At 42.7% G+C, this 21,049-nt stretch overlaps 1 protein-coding gene and 1 long non-coding RNA gene across 27 annotated transcripts in view; both read right to left on the bottom strand.

Annotated features, from left to right (window-relative positions):
- Positions 1 to 21,049, bottom strand: part of NRXN3 (neurexin 3) — a 1,041,771-nt gene that overhangs the window by 998,254 nt on the left and 22,468 nt on the right. The gene's annotated exons all lie outside the window — the stretch shown is intronic.
- Positions 2,938 to 4,634, bottom strand: LOC133274782 (uncharacterized). The gene is made up of 3 exons (XR_009745260.1): positions 4,512 to 4,634; positions 3,248 to 3,393; positions 2,938 to 2,993 (listed from the first exon to the last, which is right to left on the bottom strand). It is a non-coding gene; the product is annotated as an uncharacterized LOC133274782 (long non-coding RNA).

Here is a 21,049-nt window from a genome sequence, read left to right as displayed (position 1 = left end):
GAACAAAAGCATAAAATGACTATCAGAAATATTAGAATAAGAACAAAGGTTAAATTCATTCCTCTCCTCACAGATCACAGCCAATTTGCACTTTGTTCAACACATTTTTACACCCCTGAACCTGATATCCAGTAAGCCAGAGAAGTTTGCATATTTTTAACTGTCACAACAGCGATATGACGGTGGAGGGGAGGCCGCTGCAACCAGTTTGACTATTTTACTAAAACCAGAACATGCACAGAGGGGGACACTGCACCTGGCCAGACTTCCCTGTCATTAGTATGGCCAGTAATTAGTTCAGATCATTCCCTACAGTCTGCTGGCTCATGGGAAGATAAGCAGCATCTACTTGGAAATAAAGGGCCCTGAAACCTGGAAATAAAGGACATCTGGAAATGTGGATTTTCCCATTATGCAACATGTGGCACTCGCCATGTTTTATTGCAACTACATGATTTCGTGCAAAAATTTCCACCCGACCTCCGACAAAGCAAACACAAACATCCAAACATAGCAAATGGGTCTGGTAAGCCATCCACAGTGCAGGGAATGCTCATCTGAGTTCCCAAGCTCCTTGGATAGCCGATGCTCTGTTTATGGACCAAATGGGAATGCCTTTTGGAGAGGCCAGTTAAACATCAGAATTGAACTGTGAGGGATCCACACTCACACAGCTCTCACAGCGACTGATGCTGACCAGCATGAGGGAGCAAAGACACTGGCAGCCTCATAAGCATTCTAAAAGTCTACAGCCACTGTAAGATTAGGTGCCTGCTTTCTGAACTGCATTCTTCCCTTACCACTAGCTCCAGAAACATGTTGCCTTTTGTGGGTGTATACACAACAGTAGGCTGGGAATCCCCTGCCATGGGAAATCACAGCCTTCTTCCAGCTCTCTATTTTCATGGTCTGATATACAAAATTCCTGCCAAAATTCAGTCCAACCTATTCCCCTCTGCACTTCTACCTAAGGGTTATTGGGGGGACAGGACAAGAAGTTATGCATAGATAGGTTTCTCAGTTCTAGCATGCTGGGGAATGGAAGCGGAAATCTTTGCCAAGATAGACTGCTAGCAAAAATCTTTAAGCATCAGTGTCTTGGCTGGAAAAGGATAATGCTTTAAATGGCTCAGGATATTGAAAACTTTCCAGATTATCAAGGAAAGGCCTTGGAGCTTTCCACGATAGCGACCAGGTTCTAACTAACCAGCAATTATAGGACAGGTAAGAAATATGCTAGGCATGTTGTACTTGCAAGGAGTCATTTCATCCTGGCCTGTGCCTGCAGCATTACATGGTGACCTGTCAGCGTGTACCAAGCAATCCTCCGCCTAACCCAGACAGCCTGCTGGCAAAGCTGGAAGAACAAACCTGCCGCTCTGCTGCAGCAGTGGCCTCACAACCAAGGACTGAGACAGTTCTGGTAAAAGCTACCTAGGCTCCAAGCCCTAGGGACCCTCAAAGCAGAAATACAGTTCTTATGGTAGAATCTCTTTTGAAAGGAAGAGTGTGGATCAGACAAATTTACATTTAAGACCCCTATGAGCCCAAGAGCCCAATGACTGGGAAGAGCTACAGAGAGGACAGGGGTTTCATTACTGTTCTTTTAGTTCATGTACATCTTCCTGGATTGCATTTCTGTGCTTTACTATTTTGCTCTATGAGTCTTCTCTCTAGTTATGCCTTTTCCTCAGGAGATCTGCTACTGTGAAATGTAGAAAAACCCCCAGAAACATTAATATGTGTAAAACAAAAAGATTTTGACAAAATTCAAGTATAAAGGATTCATCTGTTTATTTCAATGGACCACCTAATGATGAGGTAATGACATTTACTGGAGTAAGTAAATCACAGTCAAAAAGGCAGGGACATAGTACATGCACCAAAGCATAAGAGGAACCATTGTACACATGGGGAGACAAAACCACAGAATTTAGCTAAAACAGGAAGTCCAGAGAACGCATCCTGAGCTGTCAGAAGCACTTGGGATTGAACCCAGAACACTGCAGGAAGGTGGGGGGGATAGCACAATTGCCTGATTCATTTTAAAATGAAGCTGGATAAAAACACTGGGAAACAGTACGGCAGGGAATAACCCATCACCATCTGAGAAACAGACAGGAGACACTGCACCAGCACTCTTCTATTCAAACCCTGTATTAAATTTCATTTCTGAAAACCCCAAACTAGACAGCAGCGTGCCAGGGCCACAGATTTAAGCAAAGCCTGTCAGGTAGCTTAGTACCTCATTGTGAGCCAAGGGAGTGGGGAACAGCTAACTAGCAATATTATGGAAGTTAATGCCTTTAGAAATTATTTCAAATTTTCTAACGAAGCATTTCAACACCACTGGTGAAGACATGTCCCTTTATTTAAGCATTAGTTGCTACATATTGATAAATCAATCGCACTTGGTAGATTTAGAAAGAGCTAAAAGATACATATTATCCTGTGAGTGCTCCTTTAAAAGTCAAATGGTCTTTTAAAGAGCTTCCAGCCTTGGGACTCACAGTGCAGTGCCCTGGAAGACAATTGACATTCTGAGTGACTGGGCTGCGAATTCAAAATCCCAACTCAACCTGCTCAAGTCAGGATTCAAACTCACATATTTTAAAAATAGGGAAAAAAAAAAAAAAAAAGAAGAGAAAAGAAAAGAAAAAGAGAGAGTGAGGAGAAGACTTGAATTCCCGTGGCTCCTCAGGACAGAATCTCTCAGGGTACAGGTGCAATAGTGGGTCAGGGAATATCTTCACAGTACCTGCACGGGACATATTCTGTGCTTTTCCATACTACATACAAATCTCCATACAGTCAGCAATACAGCTGACAAAGAACAACTGTTTGCTATGAAAGCCCTAGGGAAAACAAAGAAACATTTATTATATCGCAGCACTTACATTGAATTTTCTGGATTTAGAAATGAAACATTTTAATTTACCTGGCTTTCATTATAGTAACTTCCAGTCATTATTTGTTGTTTCTTTTTATTTCTTCTGGGAAAGGAGCATAGAATAGGAAAAGTGGGAAAACAGACTGCTATATAAATAGCTTCATTCCTAGCAATTGCATAACTTTTCATTTCAAATCAATTTTAAACATATTTCCCTCCCTTTCAACAAAAGAATCTGAACAGTTTGAATAATACATCCTTTCTGCTAACATTGTTTTCACAGTCTGAAAAGCCATTATTTTAACAAAAACATTATGAGCAGTTCTTGCTAACAGCCCCACTTTTTCCCCTTCATACCAGGCCCTGAGCTCAGCTTAGCGTCTGGCTGGGGAGTTACGCATAGCTCCAGAGATAGGTGATAAGGCAGTGATGGCTCTCACTATTCTTTGGCACCAGTTTTCATCTCTTTCTCCCACATAAAGCTTTTGCTAGCTGGTAGCACACTGGAAGCCAATGAGAAAAGATGCAGGATTAGCCCCAGTTTCTGAATTAAACACCACAAACTTCCTCTGTCGGAGCAACAATGATACTTCTACCGTCCACCAGTAAGGCAAACAACAAAGGAACATGTAAAACTCCTCTCCCTGTCTAAGGAGACACTCTGCCTAGGGTACAGCTAAAACATATGGGTTGAAAAAAAAAAAAAATCACTAGTGAGAGCACTCATTCCTGGGTAGACTGAGCACCCCAGTCTCCCACCCCACACCTGTCGTGAGTACAAAAATAAGTCTGGGAGAAACAGAGGGAAAAGCTTTTCTAATCAACACTTAAAAGATACCTGAAGTGCTTGTAATAACCTGGCAGAACTTCTGTTTCCAAACTGTGTTAAGTAACTGAGATTTAGAAGTAACTACAGAAATCATTACTTGGTACCACAGGCAACAGATGGTTCCTGCAACCTGCCAGCTGCCAGATTCTAGGCCAAACTTCTCCCCTATGTAACTTCATCACACACTAATTTAACTCATTTTATCTATGTTACCTAGTTATCAGCTGCCGATATTGTGCTGTTTGGTCGTTCCTCATGCAGTAAGATTCATACTCTTAGCAGCCAGGGTACATGCACTGCGGTCAAAAGAGGAAGGCTCATGACCTGTTTGCGTGACCTTAGGCAAAGTGCTCTGTCAGGGAATATAGTTAAGACCACAGCAGCCATATTGTAAAGCTTAATTAGTGATTGTAAAGTGCTGGACCCACTTGAAAAACAAGCAAAGGTAAGAGCAACCTATTTTCCTTTATGACATTAATAGTCCCCTTTCAAATTAAGCAAGGCAAGATGCACCTATAAAAGACAGTAGATTTTCTTTTGTTACTCCTGATGGCTGAGCCCCAAAGAAGTGCAGGTTTACTCAGGAGGCAGGGAGAAAGGCAGGGCAATGGCAGGGAGAGGAAAAGCCTTCATCTGCCCCAACTCCTGACCCACCTCAAGCAGCCCTCTCATTCCACCAGCACAGCAGGTCCCCCGAGCGGAGCTGACATGGTCTGCATCTCCCAGGACTGCCAAGCCTGGCCATATGATACCTCCCTCCTGTGACACAATGTGGGAAACCAGGGCACTCACCTTCCCCATTTAAATACAAATCAAGTGAATCTGTACATCGGACACTCTGTTTTAAATAGGAATCACGGCCTGCAGTCTATGCACTGTTCTGTCAGGAGATTTGCAACCTTTCTGTTTTCCCTAAACCCCACAAAGGGAGAACTTCTCTTTAGGGCTCAGAGAAAAGGCAGTCAATCACGTGAGGAAAAAAATAGGTACATTTACCTTCATTTTTCACCAGTGATCATCTAAAACGCCTAAAAGACTCAGAGGTAGGGTGATTTTACACCATGTTAAATCAGGACAAAGAGAAAGGTGTAAAGTCAGACGGCTTTTATGCAGTACTGCCTAGCACTAAGGATCAGCTAAGTAAAAACAACTATTTAAGCTTGCTTTAGAGACCAACGTTCCTCCACTTTTCTGGAAGAAAAAAAATTACTTCTTCTTTCAAAAGTAAAAAATAAAGGGAAGTTAAACGGACATGCATCTGACAGGAGAAAATGCCTCTACACATTTAATTAAGATCTAAATAAAGGGGGAAAAGCTAAAAAGCACATACCTTTATATTTAAGTTAGCCTTATAAGAAAATACACAGATTTTGCTGTTTCACTGCAAACATTGGTCTTTTAGAGAAATGAAAAGCTGCTTTCAAAGCGGCTGGTTTTCATACAAGTGCAATGTGTACTGCTGCAAAAAGTAAAGCTGTGTCCACAATGTATAGGAAAGGGAAGATGTACATCACTTTAAACTGGTTTTACAGAATCCCTAAGGTAGGATTTTGTAAAGAATTAAATGAAAAGAGGAATGGATAAGTAAAACCCATCAGCCTACTGTGGTCTTCTGATTACCTCACAAATACAGGCTAGAAGTAGTCACCTGTTAAAAAATACATGTCAATAAAAGTATACAGTTACTCTGCAGCACCAAGCCAGTCTGTTGTCTTGGACTACAGCTCACTGTTGGCTCTCTGTCAGATGTCTCCCAAGAGAATCCTATACAGCTTCACTATGACACACACTGCTTGTCCATGGCAGCAGAATTAGAGACATTCAAAATATACCTCCTAAAATATCCATTCCCAATAGCTTTTTCTGACTAGTGGGAAAGATTAAGATTGAAACTGTACCAAACTACACCTGCCATTCACCACACAACTAGTTAATTTTAAACCACAGAACCCCAGGCTGTTTTATGATAATTAAAATAAAGTCTGAGGTAACAGTACCATAGAGGCATGAGTGCATGACTGAGCAGAGTAGGAAGGCTATATTGGTGCTTAGCAGAATATTTGCTGCTTAGGTAGGTAATAGCAATAAGGTCAAAAAAAAGATTTAAGCATCCCTGCTGGGGGGAGATCAGGGGGAAGACACACAGACCCACCACACTGATTCAACTGATTTCACAGACTTCAAGAGCAAATTTCTGTTAATCTTCACACCCATTAAAGCTAAGAATCCCAAAACCCACAGGGACATCTTCCACTCCAGATGTTCATCCCCAACAGTCTCTGTAACACCAAGCTGAAAAAAAATCTCCTGTTGAAAGTTTTTTCAAGACACCAGCTAGATACTGATGCCCCCTGCCACCCCAGCCAGTGCACCTCCTCTTTCAGTACTTTCACACTCTGCACATTGAAAGCAGCTGTGTCTTTACTGCAGCAATTTTGTACTAAGAGGGGCTGGTGTTTGCTCCCTCCTTTCTCCCTCACCAGATTCTTGCTCCAGTGCCATCTCATACTGTCCACTGCCAGACTGGAATTCTGCCTCCTGTTCAGCCATTTTATGTCCTGCTTTTCAACATCTAAGCACACATTCACACACTTTTAGTATCACAGTATCACAGTATGCTAGAGATTGGAAGGGACCTCGAAAGATCATCTAGTCCAATCCCCCTGCCGGAGCAGGAACACCTAGATAAGGTTACACAGGAATGTGTCCAGGCGGGTTTTGAATGTCTCCAGGGAAGGAGACTCCACAACCTCCCTGGGCAGCCTGTTCCAGTGTTCCGTCACCCTCACTGAGAAGAAGTTTCTTCTCAAGTTTAAGTGGAACCTCTTGTGTTCCAGTTTGTACCCATTACCCCTTGTCCTATCATTGTTTGCCACCGAGTAGAGCCTGGCTCCATCCTCGTGACACTCCCCCTTTATATATTTATAGACACTTATAAGGTCACCCCTCAGTCTCCTCTTCTCTAAACTATAGAGACCCAGCTCCCTCAGTCTTTCCTCATAAGGGAGATGCTCCACTCCCTTAATCATCTTCGTTGCCCTGCGCTGGACTCTCTCCAGCAGCTCCCTGTCCTTCTTGAACTGAGGGGCCCAGTAAAGCCAACCCTCTCCTCTCTACTTCAGCCTTGGCTGTAATCTAGGAACTGGAGGCCACATACCCCTTCTCTGTTCCACTGTGGCTTTTACAGCACTCCCTGTCCCAGCCCGCTTCTCACAACCTGAGGAGTCCCAGTCAACTTCTCACAATCTGAGGAATCCCAGTCCCTCCACATCTCTTCCCAGAGATACCACTGAGGGTTTGGTGAACTTTTTCTATGTATCTACTAGGTGGGATGACCAGAACTGCATGAAGCTAAGCGTATCATACTGAGTTCGGATCCTGATGGGGTTTATAATACAAAAAGAAACCAAATTAATTTAGCAACAGGAGATATCCAAAGACTAGAATAGAATCATGGAACCAGCTAGGTGGGAAAAATCCTTTAAGATCATGAAGTCCAACCTTTACCCCAGGACTGCAAAGGCTACCGCTAAACCATGTCACTGAGGGCCGTATCTACACGCTTTCAGAACACTTTGAGGGATGGTGATTCTGCCATTTCCCAGAAACCCAAAGGTATTGCAGCACACCACTCAGTCTGTGGTCCCTACTAACCTGAATTCTCCTTTGGTTCTTTTATAGCTTGTGTATCAGAGGTATTCAAATGCGCAACACTAAGCAATGTGATTAGAATTGGTCCAGTGAGTCTTCTATCCTGCCCCAAGGGGACAATTACTTTATATTTAAAGGACAAAATTAAAGCATTTGATTTTCAACCAGAGATCCACAGATCACAGTACATCCATGTACTAAACTTCCCAGACACAAAATATTTGTCCATACATATTGATTAATGATTGTTTATATACATACACACTAGTCTGCTACAAAGCAGTGGTCATACTGATTAAATTTAAGAATAGCAAATAACGAAGTAGCCAGTGCTACAGGTGGGAGCTAAGCTAAGGGGATGTGCCTGTAATGTAAAGCATATACATTTTGCACAACTATCAAAGCAAACATCAATCCATTAACGGTTGATCATGTTAGAGGTTTGGTTTGGGGATCTTGTTGTTTTTTTTTTTTTCCATTTTTAGGTAAGAGATTAAGTAAATTTAAGATTTTTCTCTGACCACAAGACTTCTTCAGTTTGCCACAGGGGAATGGAATTACTGCCCACTAGGGAACAGTATTAAAAAAAAAATTCCTAAGTGGCATACAAAGGAAAGAGTGAGAAACCCTGAGACACTAGATTTGGGTATGTCAAAACTACAGCCTCTGTCAGCAGGGAGGGGAAGAAGAGGTAAAACCAGAATAACACAAGGCTTATAGTCTCCTATAAAACAAGCATTTTTACTCATCATGCTATTAAGCATTTTATTATTTCAGTGACTCCAGTATCCCCATTTCATGCTCCCAGGTTGGTGCTTTTCCATTATCAAGATCTGCCCACACCACCAATGGTCCAGAAAAGAAATTAGTTGCTTCCCTTTTTTAAGAGCTGTGTTTGACTTTAATTACATTTATACCTACTTGAGAAATCAGACTTCACTCTCAAGAGGGTTAAAAAGGGGAAAGAGAAGAGAGGGGAAAAAAGGCATGGAGAAAGAAACAGAAAAAGGAGAGACAAAGGGGAGTTAGATGAATCCAATTAAAAGTTTCCAAGCTCCTATCCCTGAACTTTTGGCCAAAGCCACTACTTAAGAATATGGGGCAGTGTGGTTTTTAATTCCTTTTTAAGTTTTCTTTTATTGGTCATCTATTCAGAAAATTGCTGACATTATTCTTAAAGCAGACATGGTTATCAATCACTTGAAAATTCTTTTACCTGGAGCTGCTAATAAAACTGAAGTCTTTCCAAGATAAATTTAATGCAGACGGATGGTAGTTCAAGGGAGAGGAAAGACGTGAACATAGGGAAAGTCTGTTTACCTTTTCTTCCATGTGGGTTATTACTCAAGACTGAAAAAGCAAAGCGCTGCAGTCACGGCGCACAATCAAGAAGATTCAGCAGAAGTGGGCAAGAAGCAGTTAAAACAAAGATTGCTCCATGAAAAATGTTTTTGCTTTTTTCATTTGTTCCCTTCATCTTGTATGACTTTCTCAGCGACACTATGCTGCTTGTCCAAGCTGTATCCACGAATGCCAAAATACTTATTCCTAGTTGGTTGGTCTAGAGCTGCTGACCAGTGCTCAGCAGCATGGTCAAACCTTCATCTTCCATTCCTTTCTCCCTCTCCTGTACTCTCCTTTTCCTCTCCTCCCTGCCTTCCATTCCTCTACCCTTATCCCTCCTCATTCCATTTTAATCAAGGTTCTTTCCTAATTAAAACAAACAAATATGAGGAAGCAATTAGCATCTTGAAAGAAGCAGATGGTGGAATAGTGCCATTTCGTTATTGCATTAAGCCTTAACTTCCTATCTCTTCAAACTTTCTGCACTTTAATTAAGCACTGTTACAGGCAAGTTCAATGGGCTCTAGAGTACAGTTTATCCAGTTAGCTCCTGAAAAACTGACGGTGCACGGTGGCAGGCTGAGGGTGCTGTGCAGTATGCAGCTGGGAAGGGCAACCCCAGGGCCAAAAGGGACCAAGAACTTCCCTTACACTTGCAGCAGGTGGGAACTGCACAGGAGTGAGGTGGCAGAAGTGTAAATTAGCCATGACCAACCATGTTCTGGCAGAAGCTTTTCACTGCCCACACCATGGGAGTCAGTGATTGTGAATTCTATGTGCACATTCTTAACGGGTCATGGTGACTTTTTGTGTCTATACCATCCTTCCACAGAGAGGACAGGAGTGAAGATCTCTAACACTGGTTAGAAAAATTATCAGTAGCTTTCAGCCCATTTATCACCTACCACTTCCAGCATTCCCACCCACTTCAATCCCCAGCTTCCATTATAGCCCCAGATACAACACAGAACTGGCAATTAAGGAGCTTGAATCATCTAGAAAAATACATCCAGAAACAGAGGGATTTCCCCACATACGCATTTCTGTTTGCAGTCAGCCTGGCATTGCTGAACACAGGCCTTCCCAGGCAAAGTAAGCATCAAAAAGCAGTTGTGTCAGCCAGTCATCCCCTCACTTGGCACCACATACACATGCCAGGTATGTAAGCAAGAGATGCTGTGATCCAATCTACCTCTGCCCTGCCACTTTCTGGCAGATAATCTGTTACTATTCAACACCAGAGATGAGCGTCCCTGAATCCTACTTGCAAACACCCATCTTGACTCAAATGGACACAGCCCTATAGATCCCAGGCTTCTCTGAACAGAAGCATCTCAACTCTCTACATCCATATGAGGAAAAATATAGTACATTCATTTTATAGATAGGAATGTGAGCCACAGACATTTTTTGTGATTTCTAGTGTCTCAACCACAAAGATAATTTTTTTTTAATAACCAAGGCTGGAATATGACTCAGGGAGGATTCACAAATTATGAAGCCAGAGAACATCCCTGGGGGTCATCTGACCCAAGAACTTCTCTGAATTAATTTCTGTTTGAAACGGGGTGGGGGGAAATAAATAAATAAATAAATAAATAAATAAATAAATAAATAAATAAATAAAAAGCCAATCCTGTCTTAAAGATTCCTATTAATGGAGAGTTAGTAACAACTCCTATTACATTTTTCAGGGCTTAATTATCACAGCTGTTAGAGACAGACACCTTACTTCTAGTCCAAATTTGTATATTTCAGCTTCTAATCACTTGATCCAGCTATATACTTTTGTCTGCTCAACTGGAGAACCCTCTATTGTAAAAGCCCCTCTTCCCTTGTTAAGGATAAAAGACAAATCATTTCACATTTACTGAGGGATGAAACTCCTGTCTTACTCTCCTGGCACCTCTGCATTTATCAACGTTTCAAACTCTAACAAGGAAACCATTAAATACAATACTAAGAAATGCAACTACACCCTGCTATAAATAATGTTTGACTTGCAGGTCTCTTCTTTAACAATTGTGCCATATGCAATACAAACATATTTATTATGTTGACTATTTAACTGTGTACCATTCAGAGATCATGAACATCCAGTTCCCACTATAACCATGATTTAGCCCCAAGTACAAATGTAAGATTTTCTTTTTTTCCTGTGGATCTTATCATAATTATGGCTTAAATACACCATATGGAGAAGAGACTTTAGTAGTGTTACAGGAACAGAAACTTTCATTTTCCTGACTTTGGGTATTTAAATTCTCTCTTACAGTATCACACTATAGGGTGGTATGCACACACAATAGGATTATAGAATCAGTTATTTGTGTGGAAAAGACCTTTAAGATCACTGAGTCTAACCGTTAGCACTACCAAGCCCACCACGTCACCAAGTGCCACATCTATGCAGCTTTTAAAGACCTCCAGGGGTGGTGGCTCAACCACTTCCCGGGGCAGCCTGTTCCAATGCTTGACAAGCCCTTTGGTGAATAATTTTTTCCTAATATCTAATCTAAACCTTCCCTGGTCAACTTGAGGCCATTTCCTCTTGTCCTATAACTTGTTACCTGGGAGAAGAGACTGACACTCGCCTTGCTCAAGCCTCCTTTCAGGCAGTTGCAGAGAGCAATAAGGACCCTCTGAGCCTTCTCTTCTCCAGACTAAACACCCTCAGTTCCCTCAGCCATTACTCATGAGACTTATTCTCCAGACCCTTCACCAGCTTTGTTGCCATTCTCTGAACTAGCTCCAGCACCTCAGTATCTCTCTTGTAGTGAGGGGCCCAGAACCAAGCACATTATTCGTGGTGCAGCCTCATCAGTGCCAAGTACAGGGGCATGATCACTGCCCTGGCCCTGCTGGCCACGCTATTTGTGATACAGGCCAGGATGCTGTTGGCCTTCTTGGCTGCCCGGACACAAGCTGGCTGATGTTCAGCTCCATCAGTCAGCTCCCCCAGGTCCTTTTCTGCCTAGCAGCTTTCCAGACACTCTTCCCTAAGCCTGTAGCGTTGCATGGGGTTGTGTGTCCCAGGTGCAGGACCTGGTACTGAGCCTTGTTGAACCTCACGCCACTGGCCACAGCTCATCAACCCAGCCTGTCCAGATCCCTCTGCAGAGCGTTCCTATCCTCCAGCAGATCAACACTCCCACCCAACTTGGTGTTGTCTGCAGACTTACTGAGGCTGCACTTGATCCCCTAATTTACATTCTCATTACAGTTGTTCTTCATTATCAACACAAGACTCAAATAGCTTGATATCTATATGTAATCCCATCCCAGAAGGGCATCATATGAATTACCATTTCACATCTGCTTTTTATTTAAGGCATGTCCAGATTCATATGTGAAGTATTACACACAACTATATCATGTTCTCAAAAAGCAGATGTGCTCAGATCCACGTACTATCAAAGAAGTGTTACAATTCAATCACACTAAAGGAGGATCTATTTTGTGCTAAGTGTATTGTCTATCAGATTATTTGACCTCATAAATCAATTTGGTTGGGCAATTACATTAGGTAGATGCTTAACATAGATGCACTAACAGCTTCTGAATTAAATGCACACTGGCTTCTGAATTAAATGACTTACCCAGTTCCACCTTATCCCCAACATCTGGGGTTTAGGAAATCCCCCCCAGTGCCTCTGGAGCAGGAGTTGAGCCCATGTCACCAAAAGGACCAACATCCGTCAACCATCGCATGACAATCAGATCCTTCTGCTTTGTAAAGACCACATAAGCTAAAATAGTTTGCGCAGAGATTTAAAACGCAAGGGTTATGTGCTGAAACCTGATAGGAAGATGCGCACACAAGCCTGGCAATACATTACCTTACAGCAGTACCCAGAGTCCCTAAACATCTGACACTTGCCTCCAGCTATCATGCCAGACACTGGTTAGACCCACTCTGAAACAGCACATGCTATTCTGATCACCTGTGTTCATGAAGGAGGAAGCCAGATTAAGCAAGTTTCAAGAGAGCTTCTGAGGATGAACCACACAACCCAGAGCCTGTTTCATGAGAAGAGACTAAGACAACATGGCACTTTAAGCTTGTCCTGGGTTCAGCAGTAGCAGTCATGTTTTTCCTTTGTGTTAACTGGTGCAGTGCTGTGTTTTGACTTCTAGCTTGAGAACAGTGTTGGTGAAGCCGATGTTTTCGGTTGTTGCTAAGTGATGTTTACCCTGACCAAGGACTCTGTGAGGCTCATGCTCTGCCAGGGAGGAGGGGAAGCTGTGAGGAAGCAGAGACGGGGCGCCTGACCCGGGCTAGCCGGGGAGGTATTCCATACCACAGCACGTCATGCCCGGGGTGGGGGGTAACTGGGAGTTACCCGGAAGGACAGGAGCTTCCGGGTGGAACTCGCTTTCTTGGCCGGTGGTATCGTATTCTCTTCCCTTGTTATTTTCCCTTATCATTGTTTTAGCTGATAGTAGCGGTGGTGATTTGTTGCTGGACTGTTCTTGTCTCAACCCATAGGAGTTGCACTCTCTCGATCCTCCTCCCCGTTCCTCCGGGAGCGGGGAAGGGGAGAGCCCCAGTGCGGGGGCTGGGGGAGACGGACACGGACCTCGATTGTTGTCAGCTCGGCACCACTCACTGGGAGTGAGTGAACAAGTTACCTGACTGGGTTTAAACCATGACAAAGCTTAACAAGATGAAGGCCACGAGAGATGACTACTGTCTATAAATACTTTGAATACTTTGGTAGAGATTTACTGGCACCAGAACAAAGGTGTATAAACTGGCTATAAGGAAGTATATACTGGGAATTAAAACAGCACTTTTAACAATCTGCAGACTGAAGTTCTGAAATATCCATCCATCCATCCATCCAGGAAGGAGGCAGACATCACAACGGGTTTACCGGTTTTATTTTCTTTAGAAGATACACAGCTGTATGTCATAGAATTCAGGAGGTCTTTTGCAGCCCTGTGCTCCTACCCTGATCAAGATAAATATTGTAAAAGAAACCCCACATGAGAAGGCACAGTCTGACCCCCAGAGGGTCAGTAAATATTAGAAAGGATTTAAGACAAAGCTGAAGGATGGTGTGGGGAAGAAGCTGTCCCTAGTGTATTGTACCCAAGAATGTTTTAAGTTTCCAAAATAGCTTCACTATATACAAGCATATGTTGTAGTTCATATAGCTTCTTCCATTACACAGGCAACTGGAGTAGACCATTCTAATGGCCACTTTTGGCCTAAAAATCCATGGATCACAAGCATCAACAGAGAATCTGAAATTCTACTCCCATTTACTCAGCACTTAAAACCTAACAGCTGATTCAGATCTCAAATACATTCCTAGCCAGGTGTTGTGGTTTAACCCAGCAGGCAGCTAAACACCACAAAACCATTCGCTCTGCTCCCCCCCCCCCCAGTGGAAAGAGGGAGAGAATCAGGGAGAAATAAGTGAAATTAGCAGGTTGAGATAAAGACAGTTTAACAGTACAGAAAAGGAAGGGAAAATAATGACAAAGGAATATACAAAGCAAGTGATGCACAATGCAATTGCTCACCATGCACTAACCAGTGCCCAGCCAGTCCTGGAGCAGTGGGCTGCCACCCCCTGGCCAAATCCCCCCAGTTTTATTGTTCAGCATGATGCCATATGGTCTGAAACATCCCTTTGGTCAGTTGGGGTCAGCTGTCCTGGCTGTGTCCCCTCCCAGCTTCTTGTGCATCCCCAGCTTCCTCACTAGCAGGGCAGTGTGAGAAGCTGAAAAGTCCTTGACTTAGTGTAAGCAGTGCTCAGCAACAATTAAAACATCCCTTTGTTATCAACATTATTCTCATTCTAAATCCAAGAACTACACTCTACCAGTTAACAGAAAGAAAATTAACTCTATCCCAGCCAAAACCAGGACACCAAAGAAATACAGACCGAATTAGGGCTCATGCAAAGATAAACAGTAACTCCAAAGTGTCTGATCTGTATTTGGTAATAGCCCAGGGACACTTTCACAGCACTCATATTTGCATTTCTTTGTCGTCAGTTGGAATCATGGAAATGTCAGTCCCTAGGTAAAAAGGATACATCACTGGAAGTCAGAGGTAAATGTAGTAAACATAGTTTAAAACGTGAGGATAAGGGGCAAAAAGCACTTACCCTAAGGAAGCATAAACAGATGGTATAGACACAGTCTTTCAGGCAACTTTCAAAACAAAATCATCACTATGACTTTTAGACGCCCTTCCATAAGAACAGCCGAGACACAATCCCTGCCTCACATTTCACCTTTTGCAGCTTGCTCCATCTTGCCAACTGCCCTCTACCTGTTCAGCCAGCACACTCTTAAGTCAGCCCTGCTGCCCAATTCCAGGGACAAAATACACTGACTCCCTTAAAAAACAAGAGTACAGCAATCATTGAGCTTCCTCTAGAAAACACTCTCAGAGAAGCGCAGTCTCTAACATGGATGAAGTAGGCAAAACAATCAGAATGAGCAAGGGCCAGAGCACACATGTGACATTAATTCAGTGCACCTTTCTTTTGAACCTTCCTCGCCTAGGAATAACCAAAGACAGTGCATTTATCCCAAGGCAGAGCTGACTCCTACAGCAGACTTTACATGCGAGTCCTCTACGGGGCTGAGCAGATGCCAAGTCCAAGAACAACTTTGGGATCTTCAGATGAGAGCAAGAATTTAAAACCTGCATAAAACAAATATTTATGGTCTATAAATACACACAGGCACATTCCCTCCTCTCTCCACAGAGCAGAGACTCCTCCTACAAAGTGCCTTGCAGCATGTCAGACATATAGACAAAGCAAGCAAAAGTTTGGGTTTTTAATCTGCTCCACATAGCAAGGTCAACGTTCTTTATTCCTGCTCCTCTGATATTCATCCCTCCCTTTCTTTTCTACCTTCTGCCTCGAGCTAGAAGCTTGTCTGCTGTCTCTTCATATTGGAAACATGCAAGCTTGTTTGGTTTAAAAGGTCAATCACAGCTTGTTTGTACTAAAGTCTCTGATGCAAAAACCTCTTACTATAAGCTAGGAAAAATACTGGAGAAAAGACAGCTCTGAATGGAAGAGTATGAGGTCTGGGTAACATATCAGAGGCACAGACACACAGTTAAGCCACCCTGTGGCTTACCAAGACAGCACACATCAGCTGAGGGGTTCATGGTTCTGTATTCTTGGTCAACAGAACAAATCTAATTTAATTCATCTCATAACAAGAAAGGTTTAAGCCAAATGAGGTTACCTTATATTCATCATCTACAAGGATGGTCAACCATTAGACCAACTAACGCCTCATAGGTCAATCTAAGGCAAGTGACTGTGTGTCACAAAATTTAACTGCCCAACATCAGGAAAGGAGCTAAAACAACACTAGCTCTGTTTTACAGAAGGGGAATGGATAAAGGTATTAAGGCTGACACTTCCATGATCATGGGTCTGTGATACCGTGATCATGTGATACCACTATCATGATACTGTGCAGAACATTTTAAAGATGTAATGTGATTAGTTTGGGGCTTTTTTAAAAATGTGCATAAAAAGCTTTAAAAGTACACCACAAAATTTAAAAATTTATTTTATCAATGGGAAGTTCTACTTAGTTTAATGGCAAATATCTTTCAAAATAAACTGGATAATCGGTACCTAATTCTATCCAATCTGGAAGTGCTGAACTGTGTGCCATAAACTCTCTATAGTAACACAGCACTTCAGCGATCAAAAGCTGTCCAAAGCTGAAGCAGTAGATTCTATTCCTCACTTGCTTTGCCAATAGTTATATTGTGTAGCTACAAACTATCTGCCACATATTTCAATTTAAAAAATAAAAAGGTTGCAGTAGTTCCCACTTTCTCTGACCTGCAAGGGTATTATTGCAAAAACATGTATTACTGTGTTGATAGCTGATGTTGCTGATAAGGCAACTACATGAGTATCACTTCTTGGCCTGCATCAGATGCTGTGAACATTAACATTATCCTCCATCACCGGAACAGATCCTGAACTCCAGAGCTGGGTACCTGCAGTAAAAAGCTGATCAGGAAATAGAGTAAGAGCTCCCTCATGTCACACAACCCACAAGCCAATTCACATCCACATTTCTGTGCTTCCTGCTGTAGGCCACGGAATTCATTTGCTCCTTTCTCCTTCCCTCCATTGTCAGAATAAAAATAAGTAAGTTTCATTTCCAGTCCCAGGCCTGCCCCTCTGCCATCTTCCAAAGCAGTTGTTTTCCAGCCACCATGGCCACTCCCGCACCTTAAGTGAAAATCTAACCAAACAACAAATTCTGCCGATTCAAAGACTAAAACCAGGTTTTGCTTTTAACTGGGTTTAGAAGGGACCAGCCTTTGGTATGTTATTTCCAACAGTTATTGATGGCCTTTCACAGCTCACTTAAGGACTCCATTCTGCTCTGCCACTGGAGAGTTACAAGACCATCAATAACCATGGAAAATAATGTACCCTGAGAGGAGCCAGAGCAGAACCTCCTTCTTCAAAATCTTTCTTTACCCATGTAGTTTGCAGGGAACCACAGCCCTGAGTAGTTTCAGCTGACACCCATGCACCAGTGAGGAGCAGTCAGTGTGTTCACTCTAAAGAGAAAAAAGAAGTCCCCAAGAAAAATACTATCGTTTCATTTTTCTTCTGAGTGAAAAAGTGCAAGCCTCTGTCCTCTGTAATCAGAGACTTGGAGCAAACACCCACATAGCACCCTGCTGCTATTCATTAACCGCTCCGACAGCTCGCAATGAAATCCCCAGAGAAATTCTATAGCCTTTCTCTACACATATGCTTGAAGAGATCCCAAACAGAAACACACACAGGCACCTATCACACATTACCAGGTATTTGAGAGTTTGGTCCCTGCAGAATATCAGAGAAGTGCCACACACACCTGCTCCCACTAGAAACATGAAACAGAAAAATCAGTGACCTCCACTTACAGCACATGGTGAAATACAACTGCATAAACTGTACTTGTCTGCAGAGGGTATCAATACATTTACTGTGCAACATGTCTTGGGAAATTCCAGTGAGGCATTCCAGGAGAAATGCTTCAGTAAAAAGGGTGCAAAGAAACAAATCAGAGATATTCACTACTCCATCAAGAAAACGGGAAAGGCCAAAAGTCATGGTTTCAGCAGATGATGGATCCTCCCTCAATTACTGTTGTTCTCAGATGCACAGTTCTAAGTGTAGAGAGCATACAATTGTTGGGGGAAGAAGGTGATTAATGTTATTCAAAGAATTAGGAGAAGTAAGGAAATACGCTCCACTGAAGTCAGAAACTATTTTCATTGGCTTCAGTAAGGCTAGCAAAGTACTCTTTTGTCCTACATTTTTTATTAGATGCTTACAGCAGGGAATATTTTATAATCAAAGACACCAACAGGCCCTGAAGATGGAATTTTGAGCTGTTCTTTTTTCCTTAAGTTTAAACTGGGCATTTTCAAAAGAAGTGAACTTCCTCTCTGTTCTGTTGAGACTTGGAGCACAGGAGAAAGCCTCAACAATGCACACACCACAGCAGATGCAAACACCACAGCAGATGCAAACTGCCACAGAAAAGTCGCATTTTTCATTTCCAGTCCAGCATCTGCCTGTTCTGGTTCAGATCAACCCTCTGTATCCTGTTTCAGAAACTGTGATTGTAGATAAAGACATAAAACATGGTTAACTCTATTAACTTTACAACATCATGTCATAAAATGTTGTCTCAGTTTCCACTGCTGTCAATTTACGCCAGTCCTTCTGGCTTGGGTTCCTCCTGCTCTTTCCCATTCAGTGCACTGCAGGTTGCAGCCTTTTTGAGCTACCCACCTTACCTGTGCACATGCACTCTAGAACAATATGAATATTACATGCAGCAGCGCTTGCAGCAAAGGATCTATTAAGTACTATATTTTTAATGCCACTTTTAGTATGCCTATAAAAAGACTCTATGCAAAACACTGTATTATGTATTTTTGTGCTGTGTGGGAATAGGGTACAAGTGAGAGACACGGCAAGCGGGAAAGTACAGCAGCCTTTGGCAACCAGCATGTGAATGGGATTTGAAGAGAAAGCTGTAAAACTTACCTTCCTACAAGCACCACAACTAGTTAAGCCCATAGGATTTTTACATCTCAGGAGGTTTCCAAAGGGGTATCACATTAGAAGTGCTGGTGAATGCTATCCCTTGCAGTGAGTGGATTACATGCTGCTTTTCAATTTCTCTGTAACCACTCAAAAACGTGACATCTTCACATCTCATTGTGTGCTCTCCTACAGCTCATATTAGAGGACCAGAAGGAAGAGGAATGCCTGCCAGACACTTTCAACAAAATTTGATTATATTTGGAGCCTTCTCTTGTATTTGTCTTTACTTCTTCCTAACTAAATTAGGGCACAAGGAATGATTATCACTTCACAAGTGTCTTACCTTCCTCTACATCATTCCTGTTACTGTACTTGAGTTCTGGCCTGAAGAGACTTCCCCAGCAGCAAAAGAGCATTTAACCTCCATGATCCTTGCATTTTTTGGTTTCCTTGAGATAGCAAGTGTACAAAACAAGCAGGACTGGGAGCACTTGAAAGCATGGATAGCTGAGATTACTGCAAGGCTTTTTTCTTTTTCCCTGGCATGACATGCCAAGAGTGACATTCCTATAATAAGCAGGATTTCCTAGCACCACTTCTACCAAATAACAGAGAAAGTTACCTGGGAATTAGGTCATTAAAACAGGGGGCCTGACTCACAATGAGAGATGGATCAATAAGTGACCTTTGACAGACTGGAGCCACTGATAAATGATTACTTTTTTATTAAATGATTCTTTTTGTGTGCCAGCAGGGACTCCTTCCCTCACACACAGCATTAACATTAACCTTTGCTGCACAAGGATTAAAGGATGTGACACCACAGAGGACCATCAAGGAAGAAACAAGCAGTACAGAAGGCAAAACAGAAGCTCAGCCCAAAGAAACACACTCTTCCCCTCTACTTAGAGAGGTGATGCACAACATGGCCATAACAACATAAACAAATTAGCCCCAGCACCACAATGAAAATCAAAGTCTACAATTCAAGAGGAAGCTGTGCTGACCCACAGCTCTCAGACCCCTAACTGATGGCACACACAACCTGAAGCCTTTCTATTTCACTGTCTGGCTCCATTCCAGAACACTTCTGCTTCTCTCCATGCCAACCTGTTTGACTGCACAGCATTTGCTTCTCCTGAGTGGACATCATCAGTCATACCAATCTACAAGAGCTATTTTGTGAGATGAGGAAAAAAGCCCCTTAGGGAAAAGTACAGCTTACCAAATGTGCTGTGCCTGGGACTTAGACTCAATCTTAACCCAGGTCTCCTGGGTTGACCCTTCACAATACTCAAGTGTGCAATTTGGCACTGTGCCCATAGCACAAAGACCAGGTGGAAAAAGGCATTCAAACCTTGGACAGTATAGACAGGACATAGGAACACAAACTCTGCCCTCACCACCCCCACCCCCCCAAGAAAAAAAAACCAAAACCACTAAACACCAAAACAAACAGATGATAGGCAGCAGCTTTTTTCTGCTTTTGAAGGTGGCGTGCACCAGCATGGCTTTCACTATGAAGGCTCTGCTGGCTTCTCTATATACTTCTTTAGATGATCAATCTCACAGGAACGGAAGGGAGGATCATGTGTTTTCTTCTCACAACCTGACTTCATTGCTCCCAGTAAGTGTTGCACCATAACCCCCAGTGAAGCAAAATGTCTTTGTCTTGGTTCAGTGCCAAGAAACCAAGTGTCATTTGAGCCTCAGATGAAAAGAACATGCTACAGCAGCACATCCCACAGCAAAGGAAACATTTGGCTGAAGAGAGAAAGACGGAAACCAGAGAACAATTAAAAATAGTAGTATCTAGTTCAACTTCATACATATTGCATGTGTATAATTCACCACCATATATTTCAACAGCTGACACCCAAGAAGAACTCAGACAAACCCAAAGTGTCTCCCCTCTCTCCCAAAGAAACAGGAGACATGCCCAGCTGAAATCCACCTCATCTAGCCATTACCAATGCAAAAGCAGCTGCACTGCTGACAAAAAGGCAGGCCTTGTTCCTTCTCTGGGATGGTTAGTTAGTAATTCTTGATATGTCAACCCACTTGACATGTCAACCAATTACTCTGCATCAGCCCTCCCCGTTGCAGTACGGGGAACACCTGCTATACCCAGAAGAGAGACCCTTACTGCCCTCATCACTTCACACTGGTCTTTGCTCATGCAGAAGGAAAGGCAGTATGGAAGAAATGGACAAGAAGGGGATGAAAACAAACCATGCCCACTAAATCAGAGAATAAGAAGGCAGGGTGCTAATT

This window comes from Pezoporus flaviventris, unplaced genomic scaffold, assembly GCF_033815535.1.
Source record: "Pezoporus flaviventris isolate CSIRO_AGI_PZ_B2104156 unplaced genomic scaffold, CSIRO_AGI_Pfla_v1 ptg000036l, whole genome shotgun sequence".
Lineage (NCBI taxonomy): Eukaryota > Metazoa > Chordata > Aves > Psittaciformes > Psittacidae > Pezoporus > Pezoporus flaviventris.
The sequence above is the reverse complement of the archived record's forward strand: the minus strand, read 5'-3'. Positions and strand labels throughout refer to the sequence as shown.